Genomic DNA, 25,315 nt, shown 5'->3' on the forward strand with positions numbered 1-25,315 from the left:
CATTTTCCATATTTCTCATAAAATTGGAATAGTTTGCAACATGCAGTTTTTAGTTTATATATTGACGAAAATGTCATTTTCAAGCATTGAAAATGAAGAACACATAAAATTGAGGCTGCCAGTAGGTAATACTAATAGAGCCGAGAACGATAGCCTTTTACCATCAAAATCAGGTGAAAAATAATGGGCAGCATATGAAATTTGTACTTATTCAATGAAAAATTAGCAAAAACGCCCAGTCTTTCTTGGAAAACGTGTTGGTAGCTTACTTCAATGAACTGGCGAATAAGTGCCTACAAGCCCAGTACGCTTTGGTGCAATTATTCGATGTTAAAACTAAGCCACCATTTTGAAAATTGTACTTTTACTGTTTTGACAAAAGTTTTAAGTTTTGTTTTTTCCTGGCAAGTGTGTTGAAAAACGCCGTATGAAACGCGTGTTTATTGGTCATTACCCGCATCGACTTTCTTATTACATACAATATCGCCTCGTGTGTTATGACCAACTTAGCACACTTATATCATAATTTACTATTACACGCCTCTTTTGCACTGAAAATAAGGTCGTGTAAATATATTTTCAAATCTCGTGCTCTAAAGAGGGTCGTTGTTGTTCTGAAACCTGTGCAGAAAGTGATACGTTTCTGCACTAGAGCATTTTACTTTCCAAGTATGATTTTTCTCATATTTTACGATAAGCAATTCAAATTTAGTTTTGAATGGATTTGTTATCCAATTTCTATTCTGATATTAAATAACAATACTTTTACTTAAATGGTTAATTGAAAGAAGCCTCAAAAAATTATACTTAGTCATGAAATAACTATTTCTCTGTCCTCCTTACCATGTTTATAAGTAAAAAGGTACAATGCTTTGAGCTCCTTCCGTAACAGATGAACATAGGCAAATAAAAATTCATTTTTTAATGTAACACTGCAGTGTATATGACAGACAATTTTATCACCCTTTTACTTAAGCGCCACTCTCCTTTGTTTCCATAACCATTACTGCCGCGTCATATTTACTTTCAACGAAAAACAGAACAAAAGCAACAATGGCTTGAATCAAAGCGTATTTCGCGTCAAAATAAAAGTTACCGAGCCACGGGCTAAAAATTACACAATACAATATTGCGGCGCTTCGCTGTCGGGCAGTTGACAAAGCGAAATTGTGACCGCGACTACGAATACGGCGCTAAAACTGACGTTTACCACAGAGCATGAAACACTTTTACCAAATATGGCTGTTACTGGCGATACTTTCGTTTCATTGCGCCTAAATAACATAATTCTATTGTCTTTATTTGTCCTAAATTTCGAACTACTTAGTTCCTAATGCCTAAATAACAATTTGTTTACTACTTAAAACGGCCGATTGTTATAATGACGTATTCATATCGTATTAGTCCCAAAGTACCCAAATGTTAAAAAGTATGATTTTTAAATATACCTTTTATATTTTTTATAATAATATGTATTACGTCCAATTTTATAATATTTTTCGTATTAACAATTCTAACATAATGGTCTGCTGGAACTAAAGACGATAACATCATTTGACATGATAACACATAAGTCATTAATGTAGGTAATTTGAGTTTTAGCTTTTTTACCTTGTTTGAAACCACGTCGAAAAAAGGTATATCGGTCATGAAAATACATCGATACAATCGGTTCCAAGTACAAGAACTTACCCAAAACCGCACCAAAAGGCATAATCGTCAAGCTCGGCAACTGCAAATTACAATCCCCAATCCCCATTTTAGATGCCACAAATGCGGACACAAATGACTCTCCGGAATCATGAGAGACGTTGTCCCTCGCGAACAGATGTTGCCTAAATCTTCCGACCTGATGATGGCTTTACGATAGGTAATTACCAAATATGTATATGAGTGTGTGTTTGTACATCATATATACATGTATATAAATATGTGTCAGATATTGTATCCGCGAAAACGGAGCGCTAAGACTTGTACTAAATATAATTAGAGAATACCGCATACCAAAATGTACAGTGTGCAGAAAATATGAAAGTTACGCCCATTCAATAGCGATACTCACTAATATGAAAATTAACCTGCTAGGCTGCCATTTCCACGTATTTGGCGTTAGGCGACTTAAACGATTACAAAACACATGAAAAGCTGTGGTAGGGTATGAAATTAGATTAATGTCTCATAACGATCAGGTTCACTGACTGGAGTATTATTTTATGAAAAAAAAAATATCGTGAGGAAATGGGTCAAATCCCAAGAAAGCCTAGTTTTCCGTAGTTCAAAAGTTTTCATAAATATGTATTGAAATTGAACTACGGGCTTCTTTAGATCTAACCGTAGAAGGGTTAACAATAGAGAGGGAATTTAAATATATTCTCTAATTGATGAGAGAATAAGTTATTACCGTCCTGATTTTTTTGATTTAACCCAAAGATTCACTGTCATTGGAGCTGTTTGCTCTGACTTTGCTGGCTTAGATATCTCCAAATGAGGACAAAAATTAAGCATGTGTCTTCAAGGTGATGTTGGTTGACTTAAATAGGTACTACTATACTAGAGAAACAAGGTAAATTAAATTTAAAATAAAAAATCCCCTACGCCTATATGTCAAATTTAAAAACAAAAAGAGCTTATACTCTTCAAAGTACTGGATCGATATCTATCAAAATATATAAGATAAGAACCACCGCAAGGAAACTAATTACCAAATCTCTATACGAGTGTGCGTTTGTAAGGAAACTCGCTTTCACGTAACAGACACATAGACAGACAGACATTGAGGTCAAACATATAACACCTCTCTTTTTGTACGTACTTTTGTAGTAAGTACGCTCCTTACAAGCAGATCAGAGATGGAGTTTGTTTATTATTCCTAATTCTAAAAAAAGCAAAAATTCTTGAATTCGAAAAAACTCACACGAAAGGGCATAGCTATGGTTAGTATGTTTAATACAATGATTGTGTAAAAATATTGGCCATAATGTCAATATTCAGGGTGGAAAATGGAAAATACATTTGTATGGCGAAGCGGCCGTCTTCTATCCTCTTAAGTATGACGCTCCTATGCATTTCAACTGCCATGTCAGTGCAAACTAAGCGTGGTCGGAATCTATTAAATATATCCAGTGAACTATGCAATCGTAAAGCATCACCCTCGACTCGTTTCATTTCGACGCCACAAACTCCCGCCACAACTTTTCCTTTGCCTTTGACATTTCGTAATACGTTAGTCCTCTATTTTAGTCTCTGTGCTGTTTAAATAATTAACTAGGCGTGGGATGCAAATTTAAGTATTTTTAAATAGCTGCCATATTTATTTGAGTGCAGATTTTTTGACTTGTTTGACTCTCCGAGGAAAATTTTACTTTTTTGTTTGCATAACATGTTCATCAAGCTAAGTTAAATGGGTACAGTAACTTCTCATAACCTCAATCTGCACCTATGTATAGATAGGGATCTAAGTATGTACAGTCAGCTGCAGAGAGACGTGACCCCCCCTCTGCATACTATCAGTTTATGCAGGGGGGTTCACTTCTCTTTGCATCCGACTGTACATTTCGTTTACTGGTAAGTTTTTTGTTATATGTATTCGCGACGGTTTATGCAATGAAGAATTCACTTCAATTAAGTACATTATCTAATTAACTATAAAGTAACTGCATCAAAGAATTTAAATGACTTGTAGTTGAGATAGTATTGAAGGAAGCCACACGAAATCGAGCATCCGAAATTCAAAAATCGACCCCCAGGTATCTCACTTTATGATTGTTAACTCAAAAAGTTCAGTACTAAAATTTAATATTTGATGCTAACTGCAGAAATTTACCTACTAGCTTTAGTAAATAAACTATCTCACCCTCTTTGTAAATACTTAACATGCCTACTAACAGCTTACCTTTGTCGTTCGCTCATACCTCAGGAACTATCTCGAAGACGCGAGAAAATATGGACGTGGAGGGATTACTCGTAGAATATCTTAGCGCTTGCATTACAGGGTTACCGCTTGTATTTGTGAGCTTGCGGTAGTCTTGTTTATGTCCCAGACGATACTTGCGCCACAAACGTGTATTATTTACGTGATAATTTTGAATTATTAACGATAATTAACAACAATTGTTTATGATAGGCATGTCTTGAATTAAACAGGCCTTTTAAGGAGGTCTTTCCTGCAGTGGACGTCTTTCGGCTGAGATGATGATGATTATGATGAAATTCCGATTTCGTGTCGGTTTCTAAGAAAAACAAACTAACGGCCCGATTCGAGGAATGATTAAAACACGTTTATGATCTTGGAAAGATCTTTAAAAGATCGATAACTAAACGACATGTCAAAATTGACGTTTATTTCGATTCCACTGTGATCCCAATAAGATCTATCTACTTCGTATTTCTAACGTCAATGTGACATTGGTTGCCCGAATCGAGCTGCTTCTGTCAATTATACGACTTATAAACTATATCTAAATGAGAACTTATCTAAACCAGAACTTATCGTTATCGCATCTCATTCTTCGAATCGGGCCGTAAGTTGAAAAAGCTAGGAAGTCCCTCTAGACGATGTATGATATAGGTAAATATATACATACTGAGTTTAGAGTTTATATCTATTTAAATTTAGAAATTTTACGTAACTATTTTCTAATTTCTGTCCAAACTTTTGTTTAACTGTCTTTAATATTACTGGCCTATTATCTATCATGATATTACCAGCTTTAGATTATCCCCAAATATTTATCTTCATTTACTTTTTAAGTTTGATTGTATCATCTTATTTCTAATGAAATAATTAAGAATAGCAATTACAGAATGGTTCCATTAACTACAAAAACAAACTAAATTCTTATTGTATCGAGAACTTAATTAACACACACGAAATACCTAAAGTTGCTATAACTGCGATAATATCTGACTGATGTGACCTCTAAATTCTGACGTTGATCTGATACGGGTCGCCTATTTATGTTAATACAAGGTAAAAAATACCTCACACATTATACAGGTTGTTTATTTACTCACCTGCAATAATTTACGGGGTGAATAATAGGTCATACTGAGCATCTTTTACTATATGGGACCTACCCCGAAATTTTTACTCTCCCATAGAAAATGTCAAGGTCAGACAGCCAAAATGTATGAAACAGGCAATTTCTTTTTCGCGATTTCGGGATTGGTCCCATAGTAAAAGTTGGTCCCTACATATTCGCCCCGTAAATTGTTGCAGGTAACTAAATAAACAGCCTGTATAGTGTGTATTTTCGATATATTATTGATTTATATCGAATTGTCAAGAGGGCGCTGTTATTTTCATGTATAGGATGACAGTTCAGTATACTATGAAAAAAATTGTTCCAGTGAAATTCCGCAAAATGGCGCTTGATCATATATTACTGGTCAGGCTATAACTGTATACTTCTCTCTGTCCGTAGTGTCTGTATATGTGTATTTAAACCTCTAGAGATAAAACCGCCTGTTGTCTGCCTCTAGCATTTAATCAATTGCTTTTATTGAAGCTGTATCTTTTACTGAGGTGTGCCAATAAAGAGTATTCTATCTATATATCGATCTACTTTGCTAAAATATTTGAAGAATTAAAAGAACCGGCGAAGTGCGAGTTAGACTCGCCTACCGATGGTTCCGTACTTTTTAGTATGTGTCGTTAACGCGGCAAAAGAAATACATCACCTGTGAAAATTTCTAACTGTCTAACTATCACGGTTCATGAGATACAGCCTGGTGACAGACGGACGGACGGACAGCGGAGTCGTAGAAATAGGGTGCCGTTTTACCTTTTGGTTACCCTAAAAAACTTGTGGAACCCTAAATAAAAAAATTAAAAATAAAGTAAATGTTTTCTGCACAAACATTGTCTATGGAAATATAGGTAGTTTAAAAAAATATATGTGATAGGCCAACTCATTGTTTCATATTCGTCTATTGCAAAACTAATCTAGTGACCTGCGTATTTTCAATCGAAGCTTAACATCTACACCCATCTCATACAGAAAGTAAGACACTTCTATGCGAGGAACGCAGAGTGCACAAAAATTGTCCAGCATTCGGACTTTGTTGTTGATTTTTGAACGAACTTGGTTTATTTGTTTGCTTGAGGCTCTGAGCTCTGGTCATAGTACTGCCCACGACATAACTGTCTATAACCTATTTTTAGAAATTATTTTGTTAATTTACCCTAGTATGTCTAAATAAACTGCTCTTAACTATATTACACACTAACTGTATGTATAAAATGTGTTCGTGTCATCATTACGAAAGTTGGTGTCCAACCTCTGTGTATATTTCCTAGTTTTATTTGCAGAGTTAATTTCAGTTATCGAATTACTCGCTAGATGTCGCTGTACCGTGCGTGGAAAAACCTAGATCGCGGTGTTAAGATTTTTCCGGGAAACACGACCTCTGACCGGCACATACTAATGTCACTTTTATATAACACTTGTAACTTTATTCGATTAAATAAATACATTATTGTATGCTCAATAAGAGTGCTTATATTTTTGGGCTTTTATACAGTTTGTTAGTAAGTTTAAATATATCTCATGGGGCCACATCTTCCTTATCCTGTTAGACCCTTTTCAGTTTTCAAGTCAACACCGACTGTTGTTTACCTCTGTCCTTATGTATTATGTGTAGGTATTTCTTTGTTAATTTTATGTTGAGTATGTGCAATAATAGTTATTTATGATACAAGTACGGAAAGTAGGATATTAGCAACGAGTGTCGATAAATTAAAACACGACCGAAGGGAGTATTTTAAATCGACACGAGTTTCGCATGCATCGCATGTGTATCGTACAAACTTCTTACAGTAAATATGGTCTTTTAAACTTTGGATATAGGCACGGAGAGTGATCATTTCCGCCGTAGTGCGGGAAAGTAACACCGTATGTACTTACTGTAAAGATGATTTGTATTGTATTAAACAATATCTACTTGGTCAGGTCATAAGTTCAGTAAAAAAGCTATAGGTACAGATCCCTTATTAGTCATATATATATATATATATATATATATATATGGGTTGAAAGTTTATTTAATGCTGAATTACTTACAACATAATTTAAAGTAATTTTCTGTCTCAATTTTGTATGTATGTAATATTCGGAAAAATGTTACGAAAAAAAATGCAAAGAATGCGCGACCTGTTCAAGGTTGATTTTGATCCCTATTTATTTATTTTTCTTTTTTACATGGTTGAATCTAACATAAAACAAAAGCGGAATATTTTATGTTTCTTAGAAATATATAATTCATGTGTATTGGTTTTGCCGAAATTGCAACTGTACGTGTTTTACCATACCTACTCGTGTCAAATGGCAGTCAAAAATTAGCGTGACCACTGAAATGTACCCTAAGTTTGAAGGGTATTAGCTGAAGTACAGAGTTTTCGGAGAACTAAATGCTGGTAATTAAATAACGTTCTAATAAAGTTGGTTCATAGAAATATTTTTTTTTTAATATTATAGGACATTCTTACACATATTGACTAAATCCCACGGTAAGCTCAAGAAGGCTTGTGTTTTGGCTACTCAGATAACAATATATGTAATATATAAATACATAGAAAACACCCATAACTCAGGAACAAATATCTGTGCTCATCACACTAACAAATGCCCTTACCGGAATTGGAACCCAGGACCATCGGCTTCATGGGCAGGGTCACTACCCACTAGGCCTATTTTATTAATATGTTTGTGACACGAATTTTTTCTCCCATAAATTTGCAAAGTATAATTTTTCACAATCCAGTCGCGTACTCGCGTCTAACGACAATCCCAAAGTATATAAGTAGAAAATAAAGACGCGATCTATATTTTAAACTAATTATATTACTTTTTGATCAGTACAAAACAAGCTTTCAAATCATGGGAAACTTTTTTTTATTAAAAGGTTTGTATTATATTTTATCAGTCAAAACAATTGTGACAGAACTTATGATCTAACTAAATACTGGCAATTGTTTCTACATATATGATAAGGTAATGAATATCAAGTTGTTTTCTTCCTACAAGTTACTCGTGCGAAAATCCGTACTTATTTATAAAGTCTCGTAATACTGTTGAATATTATACAACTTAATCCCTCTACAGAGTGAGAGAAAGCGGAATATGTTTCAATTGAAGTTTTAGCCGGGATTAATGTTTAAGCTTTGTCTGGAAATGGGAGAAAGGTTTATTCCTACATCCATAATATTCTACATTTTCGCGAAGTAAATAAGCTAAATAAGATTATTACGCCAGCAAGGATGTGATAAATATCTTTATTGAATTTTTTTGTATAAGTACCTAAAGTGTATTCATCCTTACGTGTCTTATCATGTAAACAAATGTGACGTTCCAACAATACAATTCACAGACAATCTACATAATCTATAATCATAATCATAATCTATCTGTAGATATCGTAATGTCAGTAATCCGCTCGTTACTGCGATTATTGATCAAAATATTATTAGGAATGATATTTTTCGGTGGTTATTTGGTTGATTTCAATACTTTGTGAGTTTCTATAAGTATACAACACCATTTTAAGGGATGAATACTGTGTAATTTCAGAGAAAGTGTGATACTGTCTTCGAGAAGTGTTTCTTTACATGATAGGACCAGTAAGGATGAATAAATACAGGTGTCTATGGGCGGCGGTAATCGCTTACCATCAGGTGATCCGTCTGCTCGTTTGCCTCCTCTACCATAAAAAAAAAAAAATGGTGCAACTTTCCGGCACGCGTGCGGGAACGAGTACTTTCCGTGCATATGTCAAAACTTTAAACAGCCATATGTACTGTAAAACATTGTACGATACACGTGCGAATAGGTATTGCTATTTTCTGCACTTGTATCGTAAATAACTATTACGGATTCTTTTATTACAATCACAATGCTGTCACTATAACTACCGCCGAAATTCTTAGTGGGAATTGTCTTAGGATGTATTCCCAATTTCCCACCGAAAATATTATTTACGTCTTTTTTTTTCCTAAACGCTACTTTGTTGACAAAAAAAAGGGTTTTTTAGATACAAAGAAACCTTTAAAAAATACCCAGAAACCTAAAAGAAAATAAGTAAGAAGTTACTTAAGTAAAGCCAAGTTAAAGTAAAAATAATGTACTTAATGTTACCACGTGCCATTTTTTTCCCACATAACACATTAAGTGGAAACAATGAAAGCCCAGTTTCGTAATATATGAGCAGAGAATAAAGCCATAATAGCTTCTTCATAGATTTATGATCAGAGCCGTACTGAAGTGGGGACAGGAGGAATTTATGCTTAAATAATCTAGAGTAAGTTTATTTCTTAACCGAGTTTATTTCTTAGCTGATGGTCCCGGGTTTGAATCCTGATAAGGGCATTTATTTGTGTGATGAGCACGATACCTGAGTTATGGGTGTGTTCTATGTATTTAAGTATTTATATATTATTATATTGATCGTTGTCTAAGTACCTACAACACAAGCCTTTTTGAGCTTACGGTGGGAATTAGTCAATTTGCGTAATGATGTCCTATAATATGTATTTATTGATTTATTTATTCTTCGGAATTGACAAAAATTCAATACGTCCCAAAATTTTAATTTCCGTCAAAACTACAAATGCAAGGATCAAGTTTAACATAAAAAGGAACTTTTAAATTATTTGTGCAATACATGGTTTTACACAATTAAATTAGTAGTTATGAAATAGTACATTACGATACAAGTGCGAAAAATAGGAAATTCGAAACGAGTGGCGATAAATTAAAACACGACCGAAGGGAGTGTTTTAAATCGACACGAGTTGCGAATTACCTATTCGCACATGTATCGTACAACGTTTTACAGTACATATGGCCCTTTAAATGTTCGACACAGTAACGTAATATGCTACTTCTCGCACTAGTGCTATAAAGTAGCCCCATATGTACTGTAAAATATAATTAAGCACAGGATTCTATACTGAACTCTCTGATTTTGACTGTATGTGTAAAAATTTACTAAAAATATAATTAAGCACTGGATTATGACTGAACGACAGTTGCGTGCGTCTGACTGTATGTGCAAAAATATAATTAAGCACAGTATTCTGTACCGAACTGTCTGCGTCTGACTGTATGTGTAAAAATATAATTAAGCACAGGATTCTGTACTGAACTGTCTGCGTCTGACTGTACGTGTAAAAATATAATTAAGCACAGGATTCTGTACTGAACTGTCTGCGTCTGACTGTATGTGTAAAAATATAATTAAGCACAGGATTCTGTACTGAACTGTCTGCGTCTGACTGTATGTGTAAAAATATAATTAAGCACAGGATTCTGTACTGAACTGTCTGCGTCTGACTGTATGTGTAAAAATATAATTAAGCACAGGATTCTGTACTGAACTGTCTGCGTCTGACAGTATGTGTAAAAATATAATTAAGCACAGGATTCTGTACTGAACTATCTGCGTCTGACTGTACGTGTAAAAATATAATTAAGCACAGGATTCTGTACTGAACTGTCTGCGTTTGACTGTATGTGCAAAAATATAATTAAGCACAGTATTCTGTACCGAACTGTCTGCGTCTGACTGTATGTGTAAAAATATAATTAAGCACAGGATTATGTACTGAACTGTCTGCGTTTGACTGTATGTGTAAAAATATAATTAAGCACAGTATTCTGTACCGAACTGTCTGCGTCTGACTGTATGTGTAAAAATATAATTAAGCACAGTATTCTGTACCGAACTGTCTGCGTCTGACTGTATGTGCACAAATATAATTAAGCACAGGATTATGACTGGACTGTCTGCGTCTGACTTTATGTGTAAAAATATAATTAAGCACAGGATTATGATTGAACTGTCTGCGTCTGACTGTATGTGTAAAAATATAATTAAGCACAGAATTATGTACTGAACTGCCTACGTCTGGCTGTAAAAACTTACCTAAAGCTCTTTTGACTATACACCGTTTTTTTTATTTCCGTTAATTTCAAGGGTGCATTCCTGAGCTTAAATGAAGTAACTTTCTCAAAGACACCAGTATTCTAATTAACTCCATTTCAGAGATAATCATTAATTTATTTTTATCTTATAAGGCCCTTACGAGCGTATACGCTTACCTTAGGGCCTGCTTACATATTGATTAGTGTTTAGTACGAGTGTGTACATTTGCTATTTATTTATTTATCGTATGGCATTTTTACTGGATTTAAGTTAGATATTAATCTAGAGATTGATGTTTGCACTCTTCAGATACTCGATGGCCCTTTCACTAAGGTTCGCGAGGTCTTCAATCCGTCCCTTGAATTTGGTGAGAGGGCATTCCAGAACAATGTGTTCGACCGTCTGCTCAGGGTCACCACACACACACTGAGGGGAGTCACACCAGCCCCATTTATGCCAATGGTGGGCACAATTTCCAACACCTGTTCGTATGCGGTTCAGTTGACTCCATACCCGGCGCGGTTTGTCGAAGCCAGGTGGACGTTTATTTGGGTTGAGTGTGAAAAGTTGTTTTTCCTTCAATTGTTGGGCATTCCACTCAGTCATCCATGAGTCGCGTATATCCCACTCGTTGTCAATATGCACCATACCAAGAGCTGGCGGGTTACGGGACTTGAGTCGTTTCTCTCCGAAATCACTGAGGTCTTTATGAATAGGTAGCGTGGGTTGGCATTTGGTTTTTATTGCCTCTCGGAGATGACACTTTTTTCGCCGCAGGTGTGGTGGTTCTATGGCGCTTAGAGCTGGGAGCCAGAATGTTGGGGTGGGTTTGAGGCAACCAGTAATGAGCCGCATGGTTTCGTTCAGCTGGACATCCACGGAACCAGAATGTACGCTGTTCATCCATACTGGAGCACAGCACTCAGCCGTAGAATAAACCAGGAATATGTACAGAATATGTACATTTGCTACTAAACGTAAATACTATCTCGGACGATTGATGTTCAAAATGACATTGATATGTCAGAGTTTTCAATTGTTTGCTTGAATTCAATGTAATGCCCGTGTTACAGCAACGATATATTATTATGCAACATTTAATTACTTTTCATAAAATATGTATTTTTTTATTAACTATGCCATTTAGTTTCCTTAAACGTACCTACTTACCGGTGTATAAGGTAGGCAGGTAATTAGTCGGGCGTAATAGCTTTTCTCCCGGGATCAACTTGTTAACTGTTCCTTGCTATCTTCCTTTTTCCTTTTTTTTTAAAGTCAGGTAATGATTATTTTTATAAACTGAATTAGATGTCATATTTATTTTATGCTAAAGAAAAAGTGACAAAGCCCTTCATGGACCGAGGCCGGAATCGAATTGGCGTCTTCAGTTTACGCAGTTAACGCCCTGACCGTTAGGCCGCCTGGCCATAGTAAATAATTTATATATAGCAGTGTATACTTAAAAAATACAAATCAAAATATATGATAAAAAATCGTTCGAATATGTAAGAGGATTTTGCAATTTGTGACGCTGTGTACTACGTAATCGAACAACTCGCGAACGCAAAGCGAAGCCAAGCGGCGCGGCGCGGCGGCCCACGGCCTACGCGTTCGCAACCAGATACGTAGGACACTTCTGTAGGTATCAAAGGATTGATTCAACCGCGTCGCGTCGCTTCGATTCCCGTTCGCGACTTATTCGATTACATAAGACACTGCTTTAGAGAGGCCGATAACGAAATTTAGATTTTCGATTTATGCGCCGGATTTTTGTATCTAATAAACGTTTTTTTTTTGTGAAAATCTAAGCAAGCAAGTAAAGTTGGTTAAAACCAGACTATGATAGCAATTTATCTAACATTTTCCGAGGCAAAGTCTATCCTTTTTAAAAGCTCAAGAGCAAAATGACTAGAGCTTTGTCAAGCTGTGCTTTCTATTATTGTGGAAAATTAAGTTTGTACCTTACCTTGGCGCCATTTTCAGAAAAGCGCTTAAAGACTTGAAATAAGCTTTAGCTGTTATACCTGTAGAGCTTTATTCAGTGGTTTGTTTTTAGTAAGAACGCAAAGACTTGTTAAAGTTTCTTCTGCCCATCTTTTCATTCACAACAAAAGACAACTGCCCGCGTAGCCAACGTGCATATCGTTCACGCTCCATGGCGAACGAAGCGCAACTGTCACAGTCGCACTAATATGGAAGAGTGATAGAGAGAGATGACTACGCTGCGCTACGGAGCGTTAACGATTGCAACGTTGGCTACCTGTATGCCAACTTTAGCTGAAAATGGTAGTTTAGGTACTTTTGAAAATAAACCAACAATTAAGAAGCTTTACGTAAATTTGAAAGCCGATCGGTGGGCCGTCAGTTGAGTGAAGATGGACTTATGGATGGATGGATGGAGTGGACTTTAATTGTCGAGCCAGTTAGTGTTTACTTTACATTGGTTATTCATACTGTTACTATTGTAACCAAATTAGCTTGAACCCTAAATGAGAATAAAATCCAGTCTGTGACCGTACCGTAGCATATTAGTCAGATAGTAGATGTTGTGAAGACCTTTGTCCAGCAATAAGAATAAAATAGAATAAAAATAATTTATTCGTTAAGCACAAACAGAAGAATAAAATATACAAAACAAAAAACAACAAACAGAAAGTGCCACGAAATGGTCATATTTGACATGATGCTGGCGACTTCGAGCGCTGATCTTCCGATGAGACCATCCGGTGAAACAATCCGGAAGGCATAACGATTAATAACGTCTGGTGGGTTTCGAAGCTGCATATTTCTACAATACTGTCATATAGAGTGGTCGTTTTTAGGGTTCCGTAGTTATAGTATTAAGTAATTATGATTTTCTGCTTCTTTCTACTAGTCCATCTAAAATGATTGACGGACTGGCCAAACGGTGGGAGTTAGGATGGGAGGGGTGCTCGACCAAATATCATAGAGGACTCTGGGCAGTTTTTGAAGCGGACATTTTTTTTTCTAAATGACGGCCATTTTTTAAAATAGTCCTAGCGCGCTGAAATTGTGGTCACGGAAACTCGCGGGACCCTCTAGATTCCTATGAAAAAAAAATTGGAAAAAATCCAAGATGGCGGAAATAGTTGCCACTTTTATGTTGTATGGCAACTCCTAAACGGTGCCTGATAAGTGATAGATACTTCATATACCTACTACAATCGCTACATATTTAAAAACGATTTCAAATTTCGACAAAAAAATCATTTCGATTTATTTAGCTGCTCAGAATTTATTGGACTGCTTATTTTATACTAACCCCATTATACTCGTATGACTTGGCTAGAAAATAAATGTATGAACTCTTAGACATAGTAGGTACCCGAAAAATCTTTAAATTTATGAGCCTCGTAAAAGTGTCCAGGGGCGTGCCAAATACAATACCATTTACCAGAGTACATTTTAGTGAAAAAGTCCTTCCCAGCGCAAAATAAATCACGGCCGAGCTTCGAACCTACACCATAAATACATCAACTGACAATTACTTGAAGGTACAGCCACTTTGTGGGATCTTGTTGAATTTGTTGGACTATGTCCTTATTTGAATTACATAAGGTTTAGGATTGTGAAGGTGAAAGATAAATTACGCATTTGATTATGAATGGGACCAAATGTCCAGTTGTAAAGGTTGTAACAATATACCAGGTGTTTCCTGTAACACGAGCAAATATCTAAAACATATTTTGTACTCTTCAAACGGTAAAACTTTTGTTCAAAAGTTCAAAAATTATGAAGTCCTTAGTATTCCTGTTTTTCATACAAATTTCATCAAATTATTGTAATTGACGTTGCTTGCCACGCTTTGAACATAACAAATTCGCAATACATTGCGTTTTAGAATAAAGTTTATATTAGCACCTGAGTCTCCAGAGCCAGCCAGAGTGGCCAGAGCTCAACGAGGGGGGGGGGGGGGTTTGCTTACCATCAGGCGGGCCGTATGCTTGTTTGCCACCGACGTAGTATAAATAGTAAAAACCTACAATCTCCATGCCTCGTATGCCTCATCATTGTTGAAGTAGTATTTTATAAAAATGCGCTTTGTAGGTTTGTGCGTATACGTCAATTTCAATGTTATTTAATGAATTTTATAATTTGTAAAAAAGGAACAATGTGCAGAAGACTTGAGACCGATTTTTGAATTTCGAGCGCTCGATTTCGTCACTCGAAAACCCGTGGAAAACGGCGTAATTTTGAAAAGCGAGAGGTAGAAATTGGGAATTTAGTGGTATTGAGCACTCTCGTTTTCAATTCCATTATAAGAATTTAAAATGCCTAGTAGTGGAGATAGTATTAAAGAGAAAAAACGAAATCGAGCGATCGAAATTCAAAAATCGGCCTCCAGCATATAACATTTTTTTGGTTGGGAAGACCGATATAGGGTAACAGCTCTCGTACTTTGCTCACACACAGAAAGGAAGATCTTCATACCGTCTGCTCTACTGATCTTCTGTAAGTGGAGTATGTGTACAAACGCATGAGTTAGAAGCGACGAAAGTGCTTGTAGACGGTCTTACCTCATGGCCGGTATTTGGCCTTACTAGACTTGCGTTTTATTAGTTTGTTATTCAAGTTACATTAGCATTTTTTTAATTATTTTTCCTTTTTTTTTTCAGATAAACATGCGCAACGCATCCTGTTGACGAATCACTCAGCTTCTTTCATGGTAAGCTAAATATTTTTTTACCTATCAATATTTTTTGTACTACCCATTACACTGGGTGACCGATAATCTCCAGGACGACGTAGATATAGAGAGGGAGCGCAGGGCATTGGCGGTACGTTGTAATATGTTGTCTCGCAGGTTTGCACGATGTAATAGGAATGTCAAAATAACGCTATTTAAAGCGTTTTGCCAGACCTTTTACACGTGCAGTCTGTGGACAAATTATACTAAAAGGGCCCTCAATGCCCTGCGCGTCCAGTATAACAATGGGTTCAGGATGTTGTTGGGACTGCCTCGCTTTTGTAGCGCGTCAGGTATGTTCGCGGAGGCGCGCACTGATTGCTTTGGTGCAATAATACGCAAAAGGACTGCCTCCCTGATGCGTCGCGTGCGGGACAGTTCCAGCAGCCTCTTGCGCCTAGTGTTAGAATCGCCTGCTTGCGCCTTCTGGAAACACTGGGAGGGAATACATATGGGATCCAGAGGCTTGGTGTATAATTCATTATGAGCTAGTATAGTAGTTAACTAACATAGGATTAAGGGAATGTATACTAACACTATGGACATGGTCCGAAATAAAAATAAATTGAATTGAATTGAATTGAATTAATGCTACTAGTACGCATTATTGTTTTAAATTAATTTTTTGATAAAAGCTTGGAACGTACCAAACAAACCTCAACTTTAGACAGACGACGATACTATGAAGATTGATTGTAAAAAAGAATAATATTGTATATCGAGGGCTGGGTGGTCAAACCCGATAAGTCGAAAAAATTACATATTTGAGTTAAATACAGTTTCATACAGTACTTTTCAAGCTCTTTCTAGTGGTCAATGCCAATTTCGTGATTTAATACTCCTTCTACGTGTTTAATAATGCAGTAATCGAATAACTCTCGAATTTGTTGAATAGTTTTTTAAGATAAAATCATGTAAGTAGCAATAAGTGCCACATTTTGTAAGACTTCCAATGGAAAAACTGGATAGCTGCATGTATAGGAATTAAGCATGTAATTTTCATGGTCACATTGACTATTTTATGTTCTGGTAAGAACAGTTATATTAACTTATAAGATATTAATAGCAAAAAGTTTTTAAAAGTATCGCACTTTTTTTATAGTAAAACCATTTTAGTATAAGTATATGATTTCTCCTTTAAAATACAAATACAAAGCCATAGCTAAAGCAATTTAACTTCTTTTCATTTTTTTTAAGACGGCAACACTCTCTCAAAAGTTATAGGTTAAAACCCAATAACTGGGCTTATCGTACTCGAGCCCAGAGCCGAAACGTCATTGTGTCGTCAGTTAGGTTTACCACTCCCGCGCAGCACTTTGTATTCGTTGAAAAAATATAAAATAAAAATCGTATAAACAGTTTAATGTGATGATACTCAAGTGAAAGTTGTTAAATTAGTGAAAATGAGTTATCGATCAAGATAGATAGTCAATGTAGCTCTTCAAGGAGGCACGAAATCAGGTAAATATTTGTATTTGTTTTTATAACCTCATGTCAATGGCAAACGTATATGTACGTATTCTTTCATAATACGTTATTTGTTTTAAGTAATGGCATTTAGCAGTTAACTCTTAGTGTCTATTTAACATGATCGTTATTTGTTTTAATTGGAAAATGATTTCTACACGAAAGTAGGTACATTTTTTTAACAGTAATGATGAATTTCAAGGTCTTCGTAGTAAAACCCAACAACGATTGTTATTTGTTGTCAATTATTCTTATTTGTGTAATATTTTATGTCTAGAGGTACAATAACGACCGGTACTTCTTCTACTGATAATATTAAGGAAGCGGACACAAAGTCTAAACCTGATTTTAAACCAAGTAAGTGCCATACCTACCTACTCACTAATAATAGACCCAGGCGGTCGAACCCGATAACTCGAGCAAACGTTTTTAAAATTTAGAACTACGTGTGACGTATACAAGGTGTATGTTGTGATATAAAAAACATTTCGTCTTATAGGGTTTTAGCTCTAGAGCCAGGCCATTAAAAATATTTTTGCATAAAACCCTATAAATACGCTTTGTCATTCTATTCTAAGGGTAAAGCGTTTTATTGTTTTCGTTGTTATTGCATTTTATAGGTTCACCTCAAATAAGGGAACACAGCGATGGAAACTCATCAGCGGACTTGAAAATCAAATGGACATTGCAAACGAGATGAAAAAGTTTGTCCATATGGCTGATTTATTTTCATCAGGAAGTTTTCTGACCCGTTTATTTTACAATTACTCACTTACGTTCAAGTCTGGGCCGGGTAACGCCTGGTCGACTGCCGCTTTGTCGACAACTCGTTGTGGCATAGGCCGACTGGGTAGTTTAGTTATGGCCCTGGTCTAATACCTACACCAATAGAAATGCTGATCTACAGAAGTAGGTACCTTAAAAGATCACTCACAATAGACCGTACGTTCAGGCCAGTCACAGGGAGATCGTGTGCGCGCGGGTGTGTGTGTGTGTGTGTGTGTGTGTGTGTGTGTGCGTGCGTGCGCGTGTGCGTGTGCGTGTGCGTCTGTGTGCGCGTGTGTGTGTGAGAGAGAGAGGGTGTGTTTTGATTAAATTAATGGGGAAGCTAGTATTGTATAACTTTACTATTTATGAAGCGAGATTGCCAAATGTAGCTTACTGTCTGTGCTGGTCTGAAATTAATGGAAAAAAGGGAAGCTGTGAAATAGGCACATGTCTATATTACTACCTGTCAGAATGTATACCAAAACACGTAAATATTTAACATTTCTGCGCTACTTCTCTGGGCCGTTCAAAATCCCGAGCATCTAGATACCATCGAGCAAAAGTTTTTAGAAAGTGGACATACCTACATGGAGGTTGACTCGATGCACGCAGCCATAGAAAATGCAGCTAAAAATGTTTCTATTAACAGCATATCGGACTAGAAAAATACATTCAAACAAGCGAGAAGAAAACAGATTAAACACATTAATACTGATGATGGGCAACGGAAAAAATACCTAATAGAAAACTATAAAGTGAAATAATTTAAATACAAATACATGAAAAACTTAACTAAATTGGCCGACAATTTACATTTAGACGACAACAATGATGAAGTATGTAAAAGAAGAAAAATACAAAATCTTTTTCAGCTATGATCTCACTGACGACTTTCTAATTATGGGCATAACCCCTACAATCAATACTCCGAAAACAAGAAAACGAGCACGCTCTAATCCACCTTCTGTGGCCAGTAATGAGTACCCGATGGATATTGATTCATTGTACGACAATCACTTGCCAATAAGTAAAGCAAAGAAAAAAGACTTGGAAACGATGTGTAACGAAGGTATTATTCCAGAAGAATTCCCCCCTGGATTCGTGGTTTAGCATCTGTGAACGAGGTAGAACCAACTTATTGTGATAGTTGTGAATCCGATTAAATTTTCAAGACTATTTTGTGATAAAACTGGCAGTAAAACTTTAAATAAAACCCTCTAAGTCCGCAAGATGAAATATTAATTTAAATCAGAACCCGATAAGTAGTTCCGTGTTGAAAGTTATTTTGAAATAAAAGAGGAATTGTGGATTTTAGAGATGTTCGTTAGTCTTCAAGTCATAAAGTAATAATAGGAGTTTTAATTTTAAGCAGTTTTTTAAAGTAATTCCTGTAGCATCCAAATTTACAGGTCCTTAAACTTTCATATTCGAAACTTCCAATAAAACCCTGTAACTCCGCAAGATGTAATATTATTGAAATCAAAACCCGATAAGTTGTTCTCTGTTGAAAGTAATTTTGAAATTAAAGAGAAATGGTGGGTTTTAAGGATGTGCGTTAGTCTTCAAGTCATAAAGTAATAATGGTAGTTTTCATATTAAACACAATTTTGAAGTAATTCCCTCAGCATCCAAATTTACAGGACCTTAAACTTTCAAATTTGATTATCTCAAAATTCATATTTTGCTAGTTATCGGATTTGACCACCCAGCCCTCGATATTTTTAATTTACAGAAACTGCTGTAACAGATAAAGAACATGTCTCACTTTCGACCCCAGACCATTGCACGAACATCAAATTGTGCCTTATAAGGCACGAAAATAAAATTAATAAGTTAATATCCTGGTCACGGCACCAAATTGTAATGTCTTAGCCTGACTAAACTCTACTACAAAAACTTTGTAAGCTGAAATACTGTTACTTTCCTCAACTCTATTGAAACCTTTGGAAAGTTATACTGAAATTTAGTAAATAAGGGTCTAGGCTATAGGGGATGAAGTATAAAATAAACAAGGTATTAAATGCTAATAAATTTGATTTATTGCATTAAAATTGATTGAGTATGATTCAATAATTTATGAGCTCTATATCCAATGAAGTCTGATTAGGACCCATTCGGATATACCGCCTTGATTGCTAGGGCCAAATACCTAAGTCAGGAAAACAAGACGGAACAAAAACCTGACTGCCCAATTTAACCTGTACACAAACATAACAAAATATGTCACAGATAAAGTCAAATTAAAACCTCATTTAAATTAGGTATGGCGTGATCATTTAGTGGTAAATATAGACCATCATCATGATAAATAACAACCCAAGCTCTCTGAGGTGTGAGACATGTTACATGATAAAATAAAATCTGAAATATGTTCCAACAAGCACAAAACATATCCGTTCTTAAAGAAAGACGAATATAAACCATGTCAATAAAATGAAACACTATTTTAAGTGCATTGAACCAATAGGAAATTATAAAATCCTATCAAAATTATTGAATACTATTTACAAGACTACTATAATAAACTCTACCTTCTTCCTATAAAATGCCATTGTGGGAAACATCATGAGATCAAAATATTCCTACTTTAAGATAAAGAAAATTATGAAACAAGTAGTTGTAGCAAGTTCTATTAATAATATATAAGGTTTACTAATGTGCTCAGATATAAATAAAGATATGTTAGCACTTATGTTGTGATTGACGTATTGATAACGTATTCATAAATGTGTTATAAAGATCGACCGGGTGAAGTCTGGCTTCCCACAACTGTATTACTTTAATTAGTATACTGTAAAATAGCTGGTTGCAGTCAACTATAAGGCAACCTTTTGGATCTCATAAAATTATCATGCATACGCCGCTCTATGGACAACTCCCTAATATGTCAAGCTGCAAATCCCACGTGAAATGTTTCCATAGGTAAGTCACTTGGACCTTGCACCGTCTGCAGTACCTGAGGCATGTAGCCTAATGGAATATCACACGTAAGGTTCAGACTATCAAGTACTGAAACCGGGATAATAGTAAATAAATGACATGAGTGACCAAGAACGAAAATATACAAGACAATGATATAAGCGTTGCCCCTAATATCAAGAGATCAGCCATTTTACTAAATTATCATATGCAACGTCACGCAAAGAGTAAGACTGTTAATTAAATTAAAAGCCAGTTGGATTAAGATTTGATACCTTTTGATCAAATATAAGTAAAGATATATTAGTACTTATGATAACACATTCATAAATACGCTATAAAATTAGGTAGGATCGACGGGGTGTAGTCTGGCTTCACACAACTTTATCACCTTAATATACTGTAAAATAAAATAGCTGGTTGCAGTCAACTATAAGGCAACCTTTTGAATCTCATAAAATTATCATGCATACACCGCTCTATGGACAACTCCCTAATATGTCAAGCCGCAAATCCCACGTGAAATGTTTCCATAGGTAAGTCACTTGGACCTTGCACCGTCTGCAGTACCTGAGGCATGTAGCCTAATGGAATATTACACGTAAGGTTCAGACTATCAAGTACTGAAACCGGGATAATAGTAAATAAACGACATGAGTGACCAAGAACGAAAATATACAAGACAATGATATAAGCGTTGCCCCTAATATCATGAGATCAGCCATTTTACTAAATTATCATATGCAACGTCACGCAAAGAGTACAACTGTTAATTAAATTAAAAGCCAGTCGGTTTAGGATTTGATACCTTTAGTCATAACTGGGATCAATCAAATGCAACGACAATCCCAAACATAACCAAAAGCCGCATTGTTAAAACAGCCACTTATAAAACCATTGTGACAGGTTTCAACAACTACAATTGATTAGTAAATATATATAATATCCTCTCAATTGGACATAATCCAAAATGTAATAACCACATTCTCGTCATATGATTTGATTCAATATGACAAATAAATTAGGGCAGGTATAATACATTGGCAAATACAGATCATACTATATACCAAATTATCAAAATATATACACCCACAATAACATTTCGACATACGTAATATACTTAGGTATGTACCTATAAAACGGAATCATGATCATAAAATAAGTATCAAATAGGCATCAGTTATCTACCTACAAATAATTAAGCAGTTAGGAATCGTGAATATTATTTAAACCGCTTGTATACTCCTATCATAACTAGACTATGAAATTAAAACCTTTTGTATAATTTATTGAAAGGTTACGTCACCGCTAGGTATTAAGATCTGCTTGATGGGGCTTCGATGCTCTCACATCATGATGAGAAGACAAGGCAAGGCAGGATCAATTCTCGTTCCACGCAAATGGACGGCGCACTGGATACAATGTGCAGGCGTGAGATACAGATGCGGCGTAGTGCAGCCAGCCTCTTCATGTAGAAGGTAGGTCTTGCATCTGGGCGCCCGTGGCAGTGGGGTTGATCAGGTACCGATGAGGATGCTCGGAGACACCGAGCCACTCGAAAGCCGCTGATGGAACTAGACTCGCTCCGCAACCGCCGTGAACCGGAAATTGAGACAAAAATAGTGCTTAATATTCTAATCGAATTAAACATTTACGCCCTGCGGAATATATAAAGCTAAGTATCTATATGAACAATGATAACTAGGCATTCAAAGGAATCATTTCAATTATGATAATCAAACTATATAGTGGAAGTCAAAGGATCTAAACTTAGTGTCGTACAGAATACCTATAACAGTAGCCACAGTAATTAAGCTACTGTAAGAAGTCATTGAATAAAACCTATAATGTATTGCGACAAAATATTACGTCATTAGCCATTTGTATAACATTCTAAATAAATAAGTATTTTGTAAAACTCATTCACCAAACAATTATATCAATCTAGTTTATGAACTTGGTTGCTAATTAAACAAACGTGGCCGTGTACCTATATACGCGCGCACAAATAATTACACAACCAATTATTTTTGTAGTATTGTAAAAGGTGAATTATGTATTACATCATAATTAATACACTCAACCTATCAACCTACATTTTCAAACAAAGTGCTGTAATTCACTAACACTGAAACATGAAAGTATGTGATATATAGATATGTCAGGTCAAGATTGAGATAACATATAACTCAGAACCAACGCACCGTGTCTACTAGCTTGCACCGGAGTGAATCTTCACCTTCGCCCACATCTGCGAGGTCCGCATCTTGATTTGAAGCGTTGAAGCTCTCGAAGGCAGAACACCCCAGGAATTGATGGCGAGACACGAAGCAGGTGCCCTTAGGATCCGCTGACAGGACTCGGTATTCCTCGTACATGAACCGAGAATTCAGAAATAAATAATTTTAAATATATGTTAAAACATTTCATGAATTAAATTACCTACACCGTTCGTTGACTTTACGTGTTATACTATATATGGTAATAATGACTGATATTGACGGCTAAACTTACATAAAACGATAAAGAAATGACCGCCGAGTGTAACCCAACTAAAGTTATTTATCAACCTAATTGAATACATCTACTTATGCCATCTATATCTAAATCGAGACACATTCCACCCTTGCCATTGAATTAAAACATGGAAAATACATACGTTCCACTTCTTTTCGTAAACGGTTAATCCACAATAATAAACGCGCTCGTTTACTACTAAACACCTTCAATTATTTGCTAATGATTTCACAACTCAAATCAAGTACTTATCGTAATTGAATGCATCTACCTATCCTATAATCATATCACACACGAACACTGATTTACCTATCTTCAAAATTGATTATATTTAAAAAGCATATACACGATTTAGGAATTCACTGAACAAATGAAATTAAATATCTCAATCCATTTTGACGTCGTAGTTAGAATAACACTCTCGTATAAGAATCCAACTTACATTCACAGAGCACAAGAATTGTCATCTCGTTCCACAATGAAGGGTACCCAACGCGATCTATTCAACCTACCCGCTATTCATATATAGAAATAATGATTTTATTTATAGGCAACTCGTTGGTATCAACCAAGCCTACAATCTTACTGATATTAAGCAAACATTGGAGCCTATGAATGAACGAAATATGTATTTTAGGTTTCCTCAAGATATAAAATGATATGCAAATAATTAAGTAGGTATATGAAATTACCGCATCGTAACACGTAGTTGTTTGGCAGCTGACCCATGATGGTTTTGTGTTTTTCAACACGCCCATGGTCCGGATGAAGCTCCTACAGCTTCCCGCCCATGTTGGCCGTATCCACACGCTAAGCTTCTAACGAAGGTGGCAGCTTATACTCGTATCTGCGAATAAGTTCTAATACACGATTTTCTTATGATTTGCCACTCACAGTGACAAATTAAGAACCTTTAAGACCCGATGCTCGTGAAATGTAGCCCTTTCGGCAGCTGCCCGTGGTAGGCTCACACAGTTCTTCACAACCATGGTTCAAGTCAATACGACCCGCGCGTCGCCCATTGCAGTCGCTGTTCTTTTCATATCTCCTGGAGATGGCCGCTAATAGACGTATCTGCAAACAAGTTTAGACACATGGTTTTCTTACAACCTAACACTCACAGGATTCCTTCTTGTCTCGACGCTCTGCTGAAGGCAAAAGATCACGAATCCACTTTGCAGTTCCTTAAATAACCTCGTTCCCCCATGAGAACCCCTCAACCGCCATGTTAATCCTACTCCTAAGCCCAACCAGAATGCAGAGTTTTGATTGGATAATATTTTCTATCCTCGTCTATGATTGGTCACTTTTATTCCCGCGTATTTAGATTGATCTGCCTTACAACAGATGGCATCTCTAAAGATAACATAAATAAATTAAAAGCTTACGAAGTAGTTTATTGTGTTTAATCGATTATTCAATAAACATTACTTAAGAATTTATATTGAAAAATATATTATAAACAAATATTGTACTATGCAATATTATCATGAGTAAACTACCTGCTAGTTCAGTCATTCACCGCCAGATGTCACCGGATGCCACTGTCACATTACAAGTGCGAATATTATGCGCGAAATTCACTCCAAACAAATTCAATAATTTCTAAGAGAGTAAATAAATAAATGTAGATGTCAGTCTGTTACACTGCGTTAGGTATCCGAGTTATATCTTTAAATTTTTTAACGTGCTAAAGTTTAGATATTTTTAGGTATATTTATCGCACAAATTAATTATATTTCTAAGGGCCTATCGCGAAAACCAAAAATCGGAATTACTTTATCTGGCTTTCTATCGCACGAATTTTGCGGTTTTCCGCGGTAAGCCCTCAAATTAAGGGCAATCCGGTACACTTGCCCAGGTTAAAGACTTATAATAAAATACCGCTTAAAATACAATTGTAATTTTCTATTCCTTTTCTACATCTTAGCGTATTTGCGTTTAAAGGGATTCCATGGGGAATAATGGGTAATCTCAAGAATTGGCGCAGGCAGTACTTCTTATGAAAACGACGAC

General features: G+C 35.9%; 1 protein-coding gene across 3 annotated transcripts in view; it reads left to right on the top strand.

Moving 5' to 3' along the window:
• Positions 1-25,315, top strand: part of LOC133524830 (uncharacterized) — a 467,029-nt gene that overhangs the window by 395,014 nt on the left and 46,700 nt on the right. For all 3 annotated transcript variants that reach the window (XM_061860981.1, XM_061860983.1, XM_061860982.1), the window contains one exon: positions 15,558-15,607. The gene's annotated coding sequence lies outside the window, so the exon portion shown is untranslated. The remainder of the gene's footprint in view (positions 1-15,557; positions 15,608-25,315) is intronic.

The sequence above is a fragment of the Cydia pomonella genome, chromosome 14, assembly GCF_033807575.1.
Source record: "Cydia pomonella isolate Wapato2018A chromosome 14, ilCydPomo1, whole genome shotgun sequence".
Lineage (NCBI taxonomy): Eukaryota > Metazoa > Arthropoda > Insecta > Lepidoptera > Tortricidae > Cydia > Cydia pomonella.